Source organism: Tripterygium wilfordii, chromosome 7 (genome assembly GCF_013401445.1).
Source record: "Tripterygium wilfordii isolate XIE 37 chromosome 7, ASM1340144v1, whole genome shotgun sequence".
Classification (NCBI taxonomy): Eukaryota; Viridiplantae; Streptophyta; class Magnoliopsida; order Celastrales; family Celastraceae; genus Tripterygium; species Tripterygium wilfordii.
The window spans coordinates 8,415,002-8,425,156 of NC_052238.1; the positions used below are offsets into that span (position 1 = coordinate 8,415,002).

The 10,155-nt window shown below is 36.8% G+C and overlaps 1 non-coding gene across 1 annotated transcript; it reads left to right on the forward strand.

Moving 5' to 3' along the window:
* The first annotated feature begins 8,852 nt into the window (after positions 1 to 8,852).
* LOC120003157 lies at positions 8,853 to 8,959 on the forward strand. Its single transcript, XR_005469289.1, has one exon. It is a non-coding gene; the product is annotated as a small nucleolar RNA R71 (small nucleolar RNA).
* Positions 8,960 to 10,155: the final 1,196 nt, after the last annotated feature.

Genomic DNA, 10,155 nt, shown 5'->3' on the forward strand with positions numbered 1-10,155 from the left:
TTTTTTGGACGGAATTATAATGGTGATTTCAAATCGTTTCGTATGGTTTTCTTCTTAATAAACTGTGCAAAAGTGTATGTAAATCGACAGTAGAGTTTAATGTGTACTGTTTTATGCTCTATTGGTTTTGTGAGAACTGATCCGTTATTCAAGGGGCTAAACTGAGTGCTCAGACATATTACTCAGGGGGCAAAACTGAATGCACTGACCGATTCTTCATGGGGCAAACTGAGGACAATGACCCTTTCCTTAGGGGGTAAATTAAGGGTAAACTGATATTGTTGTGTGACTGTGACAGGGACTATAGCAAGGCCGTAGAGGAAAATGTTTTTAAAGTATTTTTTTAAAAATATTTTAGTTTGTCTACTTACGTGCAACTCACAGTTTGTTTTCTAAATGTTTTCAGATGAAGATGCTGAGCATGGGGTGCATGGGAAGGGAGATCCGAAGTCATGTTATATTATTTTGTTAAGAACTTAATTTATTTTATTTACTTCTTGCAGGAAGTTTTGAACTAGGTGAATTTGAATAAGTGTCCAAATATTGCCAGATTAGGATCTTTAATTTTATTTAATAAAGTTCATTTCAATTTTGACATAATAAAGTATTGCGTTAGTTGTATTAGTATATTTTGAGTTTAGATTAAGGGATACTTTTCAACCTTACGTGCTTGTACGGTTATCCATGAGTATGCGGTGTTGCCACGTCTTTGACCTTCGAGTTGGGGGCGTGACAGTGATTGAAATTTTCCCTCCAACGAATACGATACCTGAATATTCTCTTTTGTGTTACATAGTCTCACTACAAAGAAAACACCTTATGCCCGCGGTTTTTGACTTGCTGTCAAACAATGACCATAGGTACAATTTATAGTACCTGTGGTTTTTAAAAAATGTGGGCCAATATATGTAATATACTTGCGGCTTATTGTGGCTGCAGTTAATGTTGGTGCAAATTCACAAGTGTACGAATTGTTTAAGTAATAGAGTGAGGAGTAAAGTTTCTTTCTCACTAGAATGTGTTGGCAATTCGAATTAAAATCAATTGAAGCTAAAATTATGCTAGATGGAGAATTGATAAATTGATTGGTTTTTCAATCAACACTAATGCAAAAAATTAACAAATTAACAAATAATTAAAGCAAGTAATCAATCCAACACACGGAATTAATTCAAGAAGGCAAACACTAGGGCATCTAATGCCACCACCACCTATCCAATTAAGCTCCATGGATTCGTTAATCCTCAATTTTCTATTCAATCATTGATAATCGATTTCCCCTTCCTATTCTATGTTCTATTCCTAGATATCAAAAGTGTTTTCAATATTAATCCTTGTTATTCCTAACAATCGGATTCAAATATCATAAACTCATTAAGAACAATGGATAATCCCATAGTGATTGCATAGGCCATGACCCTATATTCCTATAGTTCCTGTAACCTATGTCATCTATGGCAGAGCAACCTTAGGGATCTCCTTCCGATCTCAACCTAGATAAAATATCATTTAGATGGTGTTCAAGCATCCCAAAACATTAAGAACATCCATAGATAATCAACAAGAAAGAGGAATCAAGAATCACAAATCAAGTTTAATCAATATTCAAGGTGGGGCTCCATTAGAGCCCTAACTGGAGGATTTAGTTCCTTATAGAGTTCAAATACACAAACATACACTGAAAGAAAACCATAGTTGCAAGGATAGAAGAAAAATAGAATAAACCCCCTTGAGAACCCTTTTCTTCTCCAATCTCCAATGGCTACTCCCAATGTGTGTCTTCAATCCCTATCCTCCAAGAATGAGATAAACCCCTATTCTCTATCCTTTTATACCCCCTAAAATCGTCGTACCGTTTTGAGAAGTTGTTGGGGTCATTTTGGGTCAGACCCACTAGAGTTTGGGGCTTTTTATGTGAAATCTACGCATGCTGTGAATAGTGTTCCGATCGATCGAAAAGCGGTTACGATCGAAAATCAGTTGCGATCGATCAAAAAGTTTTTGTCTTCAAAATTATAAGTGATCATAAAGTCCGATCGATCGAAAATGAAGCCTGATCGATCGAAAAAGTCTCTGTTTCCAAAAATCACTTGATTCCGACTCGATTTTGCTCTGTTTCTTGAATGCGTGCCACGAACACCTGAAATGTGTACAAATGGAATACTTAGGCTATATCAATCCTTAATTCACTCAAAATGGCAAAAAAATCATGTAAAGGGATGTCTAATATATGTATACTGTAGGCATAACAGGTAACAATCATAACAGGGCTGCAGTTTTTAAACCGCAATACAATTATTTTAGTTAAACAACATTGTTTTATGTGTGCGGGCTTTGAAAAGTTAAACCCCTCTTCTCCCTCACGATGAAAACTAGGCAAAATTTTCAATAACCCTAACAACTATTGAGTTGAGCACTCTCTTGTCTGTGCTCTATTATCCTCTTCTCTCTTGCTCTATTCTCCTCTTTTGTCACTATTTTGGAAAATCGAAGAGAAATATTATGCTGCCATAGGAGTGGAGTCTCAACAGAGTTTATGATGATTCATGCGTCTTGAGTTTCTCTTCCTCGGTAAGTGGCTATTTAGGAAGATTTGTGTTGGCTCTATTTGGCTATAGATGCCAAAAAGGTCACCCCTGCCTTTTATGGAGACAAGATCGTTGTGACGATAAGATGGTTGTGAGCGTGCCAGAGAATTGCAGTCAGTCTCAAAGTGTAAAAACAGAATGTATTGTGATTGCACTACTAATCTAACTTCTAAATCAAACGATTGTAAGGAGAAAGGGTTTAAATCATGGTCTCAACATGAAAACTCCAAGGAACTCTAGATCCACTGAAGTGCGCTTCACTAGACAAATCAGAAATGAATGAAAATGCCAGAATGTAACACTTCATTGATGAACAAAGTATGTACATTGGGGTTAGAAAATAAGAGTGTGCAAGAACAAAGCTTGAAAACAAGAATATTAACAAAAATGCTTGAGAACTTGAGTGATTGAGAACTTGAAAGCTTGAATGCTTGAGAGTTTAAGCCGATGGGCTGAAATTTGTATTTGTTTGATGTGTGTGTCCGTTCATCATCTTCTCTTCTTGCTTTTATACTACATCAATACCTCCATGTAAGCTAGAAAAATGGCCATAACTGCCATGACTGCAGTGGCCTGAAATTCACTCCATTATGCTCCATCTTCTTCAACTGTCTCTTCTGGAAACTCTATGTCTCCAGAAACTCTCTCCATGCTGTTGAATTCGTGTAGAAAATAGTTCTCCATGATAATAGGCAACTAAGGAACCAATCACCTTGTAAATAGGAACAAACGCAATAACTGATCTTATCTCCATGATTTTGCACCTAATTTGGGCCAGATAAACCACTTAATTGATGGCCCAAATACTGCAATTAAACTCAGTCCAAATAAACCTCACTTTGTCCAGCCCGTGCGACCAGACTGCAGCCCAACCTCCAACGCGTCTATCAAGCCCATACTCTGACCTTAGCCCAGCCCATAAGCCTTCACAAATATGGTGTAAACAATTTCACTTTCAATTTTGCATAAATTTATTTAAATGATACTTCGATTTAGCATGCCATATCTGTGAACTTCGATTTTAGGTTGATCCTAAAGGCTTTTATTGTGAATATGTGGTAGATCTTGTTCCAGCCTTCTTCTCTTATTTGAGGTTATGATTTGGCATGCTCATCAAGTTCAATAGAGAAGTACATGATGTAATAATTCTCGCAAGTGCACAAGAGTCTATGAATAGTACAGTGTATGCAAGCACGAGGTCGATCCCACGGAGACTAATTAATCTAATTAATGTACCTAACTTGATGAATGATTGAGAACAGGTGATGAATGAGAATATATATGATGTAATTAAACTAAACTAACAAAGGAATTCAAATTCAGATTTTTGTGATACCAATATGAGAAGAACACTAGGGCAATGATTTCACCTAGTAATTCTATCACAATCATCCAATTAACAAACACACAATTATGGTTCCGATTCAAGGGTTGATTCTTTCTTAAATATGTTGGTTCGTTCGTTCGCGGTGCCAACAAATATTACTAACAATGGATTAATCCTGTTCGGTTCGCAGTTTTTAACCCAAGGCTAACAACTCATTACGATCTAAAGAACTATAACAACCAATCAATTCCCTAAACCTTGTTCATGGCAGTCGACAATTGATTTCCTTAATTTCAGTTCCACTAAGACACGTGAATTCGGTTCGTTCCTTAGTCCTAGCTAGATGAATCTAATTGAGCATTCAATTGGTGGCCAATCAACCAAACAAACAATAGATTATAAGCATAGAAATTAAAGACAAGAATCATGAACCAAAATTATGCATTCAATTAATTGAAGTACTTGCAATAATCATACTAGGCTACATCAAGCCCTAGCAACGAAGTTTAGCTACTCATGTTATAAAAACACAAAACTAAATATGGGAACACCATGAATCAAGAACAAGAACAAAGAGAAAAGCTAGAGACAAGAACAAAAACAAAAGCTAGAGAATGTGGCTCTCCAATTCGTGTTTTCTATTGTGCTAGAGGACTCCCTTTTATAGTGACAAAAGCTTCCTTCAATTAATGCCAAATTTCAAGTCCAATTCCTTGTATGACTCGGTCTCTTTGTTTCCTTCTTTCTTGTCAAAATATTTCCTTCAAAGTCCTTCACACCAAAACTTCCTTTTGCCTTCCTTCTTTTACGTTGCTTTTCTTCTTATTGTCAAGAGTTGGGCCCACCTCTTTCACTCTTCAAAACCTTCCAAGATTCACTTTCCTTGATTTGATTAAATTTGCACAAGAAGCACACTAGCAAGCCTTGACTTGTTATTATGTTCTTGTACTTATTTCCTTTCTTTTCTCTTTCTTGATCTGCAAGTATTCTTCATTCCTTATTTGTATTGGATTCATCCTAAAGCAAGTATTTTTCATCACTTTCCTCATAAATATTCTGAAAATCAAAAATAATGGGAAGTTATGTAGAATCCATGCTTAGTTCAATTAAAAGAGACAAAAACAAGTGTAAAGTAAGGTTTAAAAATATATAAAATATAGTACAATCAAATACCCCCCACACTTAGCTTTTGCTCGTCCTCGAGTAAAACAAAAATAAAAATAAAATTAAAAACCTAACTCACTTTCGCAGGAAATCGCGGTGGCACTCAACATGTGACACAAGCCTTTAAACCCCTAGGTGTCCCTAGTGGACGAGTTATAGTCTCGTGAGGGTTTACCAGAATGACACCCACAAACATTTAAAATAGTCCTTCCAATCTCGCTCAAGTACCAAAGATGTCTTATAAACTAGTCATTAGCTAAAGAATTTCACAAAGAATCATGCTCAAATATATATGTTTAGAATTAGGCCAATATCAACACAACATATCTCAATCGAAATAGCGCACATTCAAACTCAATTTCAACTTCTCACAAGGAATTCTCTCAAGATTCACTCAATTTAGTGGTAGTAAAGTGTTTGCACTCAATTAATCTCATGAAAACAGTCCTACCATATGCTTGCTTGTCCACCCATTCTACACTATTAAAAACATGTAACTTCATGAATCAAGATGTCTTTATTCAAGGTTGTAATGGGGCCAAGGGTGAAGGTAAAAAGAAAAAGTGGCATAGGAAATCACAAAATTTCTAAAGAATTAGTAGAGCACACAAAAATTAGGGCATATATCATCTTGTTGGCCCAATCTTCATTCTCAATATTCAATGCTCCATGAATTCTTCACAACTTCAAGATTTCTTTCACTATGCACATAAATTTTTTTTTCTCTCTTTTTTTTTTGTTTCATAACAATGTCGAATCATACTACATATTTTTCTTCTTCTTCTTCTTCTTCTTTTTCTTTTCGACACATTAATGCACATGTGTTCGACATCACATTTATTCTCCACCAAATAACATCCCAAAATAAACAAGAACTCCCCCACACTTAATTCTTTTCATCATCAAACTCAACATACTAAACACCATCAACACTTGAAAAATCTCATGGTATGCTCTACTAATTCCTTAGAATTAGGTAAGTAATTGTTTTTCAAGTTAAAGGGTCAAGTAGATAAGGTTCATGAATAAAAAGGCTTATTTAGGCTTAAAGGGGCTTTCTAGTGGATAAATACATTAGGGTATAGGCAATTTGGCTATAATGGTATCATCCTAATGCCTCAATCATATACATGTCATCACATGTATCAATATAGTCTCAAAAAGGTTTAAAGCAAGTTCTAGAGAAACATGTAATCATGAGAGCACACAAGAAAGAAATTGGATTCATATGCATAATGTATCAATCATATAGGCTCAAAACTCACAAGGGTAATTATGTAAGTCTATATCAAGTCTAAACATTCTTCTTTCTCAATCAACATATCATGTTAACATTGACCCATGAAAAATTGTAATTCAAGCTCAATTCTAGTGAAAATTCTCTTCACTAACAAACTAGTTTTAGACTTAAACAATTTATGTCTCATCATCGCATTGGAAGGAACTAAAAAAATTTTTTTTTTTCAAATTTTTTTTTTTTCAAAACAAGCTAGTCTCACCCCCACACTTGAATTATGCAATGTCCTCAGTGCATGGAATAATGTGAAAAATAACGCGAAGAAAAAATACAGAGTTAGAGCGATACAACCTGACTGCAAAAACATTTAGGAAGTAATTCCCGCGTAGAATTCTGTACTGCACAGCTGTTGTAAAATCATCAATTTCTCCTTCATCTGAGCTCGGATTCACGAACCATAAAATTATACAGAAACTAGACATCCGTATCTTTCTGTACATATATGGCTTGCATTCTGGTTCATCCTGAGTTGTCCCAGAAATTTGTTTCAATCCAGCGCTTTGGCACAACTTTTCTTTCTGCATTTGATGCACAAATAGCAATTCAATTCAATGTGGGATGAGTGTTCTTCTATAATGAACTAAAAAAATAATATACAATAAAAGGAACGAATTTACCAGATGGGTTGCCTCCCACCAAGCGCTTTATTTAACGTCTAGGCGAGACGTAACTCTTCAAGTAGTTAAATTAGTGAACTTGGAAGCCCACTTTCAGTTCATTGGGTTGTAGCAATCGTCTTCCTCTAGCAACACCCAGTTCAACATCCAAAGTATGCTTTTCATTACTCAAAGTTGTAAGAGCAGTTGATTCCTCAAAAGGATCTGAATATCCTTTTTCCCTTTTTCCAAAAACCGCTTGTTGGAAGATTTTATCTTGGGGTTCTTTCACAATTGAGGGGAACAACTTGTTAGTGGATAAAGGAAAGGACTCAAAGGCGGGAGTATGCTTACCTCTCTCGTATGGCATGACTCTAGGTAGATTCGTAGACTCAACCTTAGTTGGATGTCCTTCTTTCTCCACAATGTAATCTTTAATAGTGAGCACTTTCTCCATTGATTTCTTGCCTTGGGTTGCCTTGGGCTTGAAGGTCACTGTTTCTTCATTATTTGTCATTGTTAGTGTGCCTTTGTACACATCAATTGTCATCCTTGCAGTTCTCATGAATGGTCGCCCCAAAATCGATGGAATTTCTTCTCCATGACCTTGGCAATCCTGCATATCAAGTACTAGAAAGTCAGTTGGAAAGATTAGTCCATGTACCTTAACCAAAACATCTTCTAGTACTCCTTTAGGATATCGAATAGATCGATCAGCCAATTGGATGCCCACGGAGCTCTCTTTGAGTGCACCTACATTCAAAGATTCAAAGACAGAAAGAGACATTAGATTAAATGATGCACCCAAATCTAATAAAGCATGTTCAAAATTTTGATTAGCTATGCAACAAGGTATAGTGAAACTTCCTAGATCCTTAAGCTTTGGTGGCAACTTCGTTTGTGATATGGCACTACACTCTTCAGTTAGTTGAACCACCTTATTCTCATCCAACTCTTTCTTTTCTTGGACAACAGAGGGTTCCACATCCGTCTTTGGGTTTGTCTTTTGCACTGATGGTGTTTCTTCTTTATTTCTCCTAAGACGCCCCGGAAATGGGATTGGAGGGACATAAGGTCTCATAGGTGGAGCAGGTTTATTGGGGTCAGGCAACCTATCCATGATTGCACGACGTGACTGTTGAAACGACTGCTCTTGTTCTTGAACTTTCTGCTCTTCCAATTTTGTAGCAACTCGGCTTTGTTGCTCATCACAAAGTGTGATTGCCATGGCATGCTCCCTATTGTTCGGATTGATCTCAGTTTGGCTTGGAAACTTTCCAACCTCCCTTTGACTCAATGCTTCAGCGATTTTACCCACTTGTGCGTCCAGTTTCTGATGGTTAATTGCCAACTGCCGCACCATGTCCTCCAATATGGTGGTTGGTGGATTGGCTTGGTTTTGGGTATTCTTCCAAGAAAAGTTTGGATGTGCCCGAAAACCTGGATTATAGGAGTCAAAGTAGGGATCAAACCTTGGATTCCGGTTATAAGAGTTCATCATATTTGCTTGCTCTTGCACAAACTCTGGAAAATCCACTCCTTGAGGGCATGTGATGGTGGCATGGCCAGGAACATGACATATGGCACAAAGCTCTTGTTGAATTGTATGCCCATTCATTTCTAGAAGCATGTCTAACTTACTAGCAATAGCGTCAACCTGCGATCTTGGTGCAAAAATATTAGAATTATTAAGTTCATAAACACCAGCTCGCTTACCTCGCGTCTCTGAATGTTGGGTCTCAACTGCCAGATTATCAAATAAAGTTTGACATTCTGCTGGAGTCTTATTCCTAATAGATCCCCCTGCATAATTATTAACTGCAGCCTTACTAGGAACTGTCAGTGCTTTATAAAAGATGCGCATCAATACTAATAAAGGCAAGGCATGATGGGGACACTGAGTTAACAAATTATTAAATCTCTCCCATGCCTCAGAAAACGACTCATCAAGTTGTTGTTCAAATTGCATGATCTTATCCCTAAGAGCATCAGTTTTCTGAGTTGAGAAAAATTTTTCCAAAAATTTATTTTGTACCTCAGTCCATGTTGCCAGTGAACCCGGCCTCAAACCATTAAGCCATGTCCTTGCTTTGTCCTTCATAGTGTAAGGGAAGATCTTCAACCTCAAGTGCTCCTCAGTAACTCCTGTAGACAAAGTCATGCTAGAAACCATATTAAAAATTTCATGAATGTGACTAAGTGTGTCTTCCGAACTTAGACCATGAAAAGAAGGCATCACGTTAAAGTGTATGGTCTTAAGCTCATAGTTCCTAGCTGCCGTCGGAAGTACGATGCAAGATGGAGATTCCGGAATAGTGGGGATGTCAAGATCACCCATCGTTTTAGTTGGAACTATTGCCGCCATCTTCTTCTCTTCGGTTGAGGATTCTTCGTTACTTTCACTACCTTGATTCTTGTTCCTCAACAAACTGTCAACGTCGTCTATGTAAGGTTGTAGCTCTCCTTTCAAAGAGCGTCTACCTTGCATAAACCTGAAAAAAAATAAAATAAAAAAATTAAGTACACAATTAAACTAAACTAATCCCCGGAAACGGCGCCAAAAACTTCATGTAATATTTCTCGCAAGTGCACAAGAGTCTACGAATAGTACAGTGTATGCAAGCACGAGGTCGATCCCACGGAGACTAATTAATGTACCTAACTTGATGAATGATTGAGAATATGTATGATGTAATTAAACTAAACTAACAAAGGAATTCAAATTCAAATTTTTGTGATACCAATATGAGAAGAACACTAGGGCAATGATTTCACCTAGTAATCCTATCACAAGCATCCAATTAACAAACACACAATTATGGTTCCGATTCAAGTGTTGATTCTTTCTTAAATATGTTGGTTCGTTCGTTCGCGGTGCCAACAAATATTACTAACAATGGATTAATCTTGTTCGTTTCGCAGTTTTTAATCCAAGGCTAACAACTCATTACGATCTAAAGAACTATAACAACCAATCAATCCCCTAAACCTTGTTCATGGCAGTCGACAATTGATTTCCTTAATTTCAGTTCCACTAAGACACGTGAATTCGGTTCGTTCCTTAGTCCTAGCTAGATGAATCTAATTGAGCATTCAATTGGTGGCCAATCAACCAAACAAACAATAGATTATAAGCATAGAAATTAAAGACAAGAATCATGAACCAAAATTATGCATTCAATT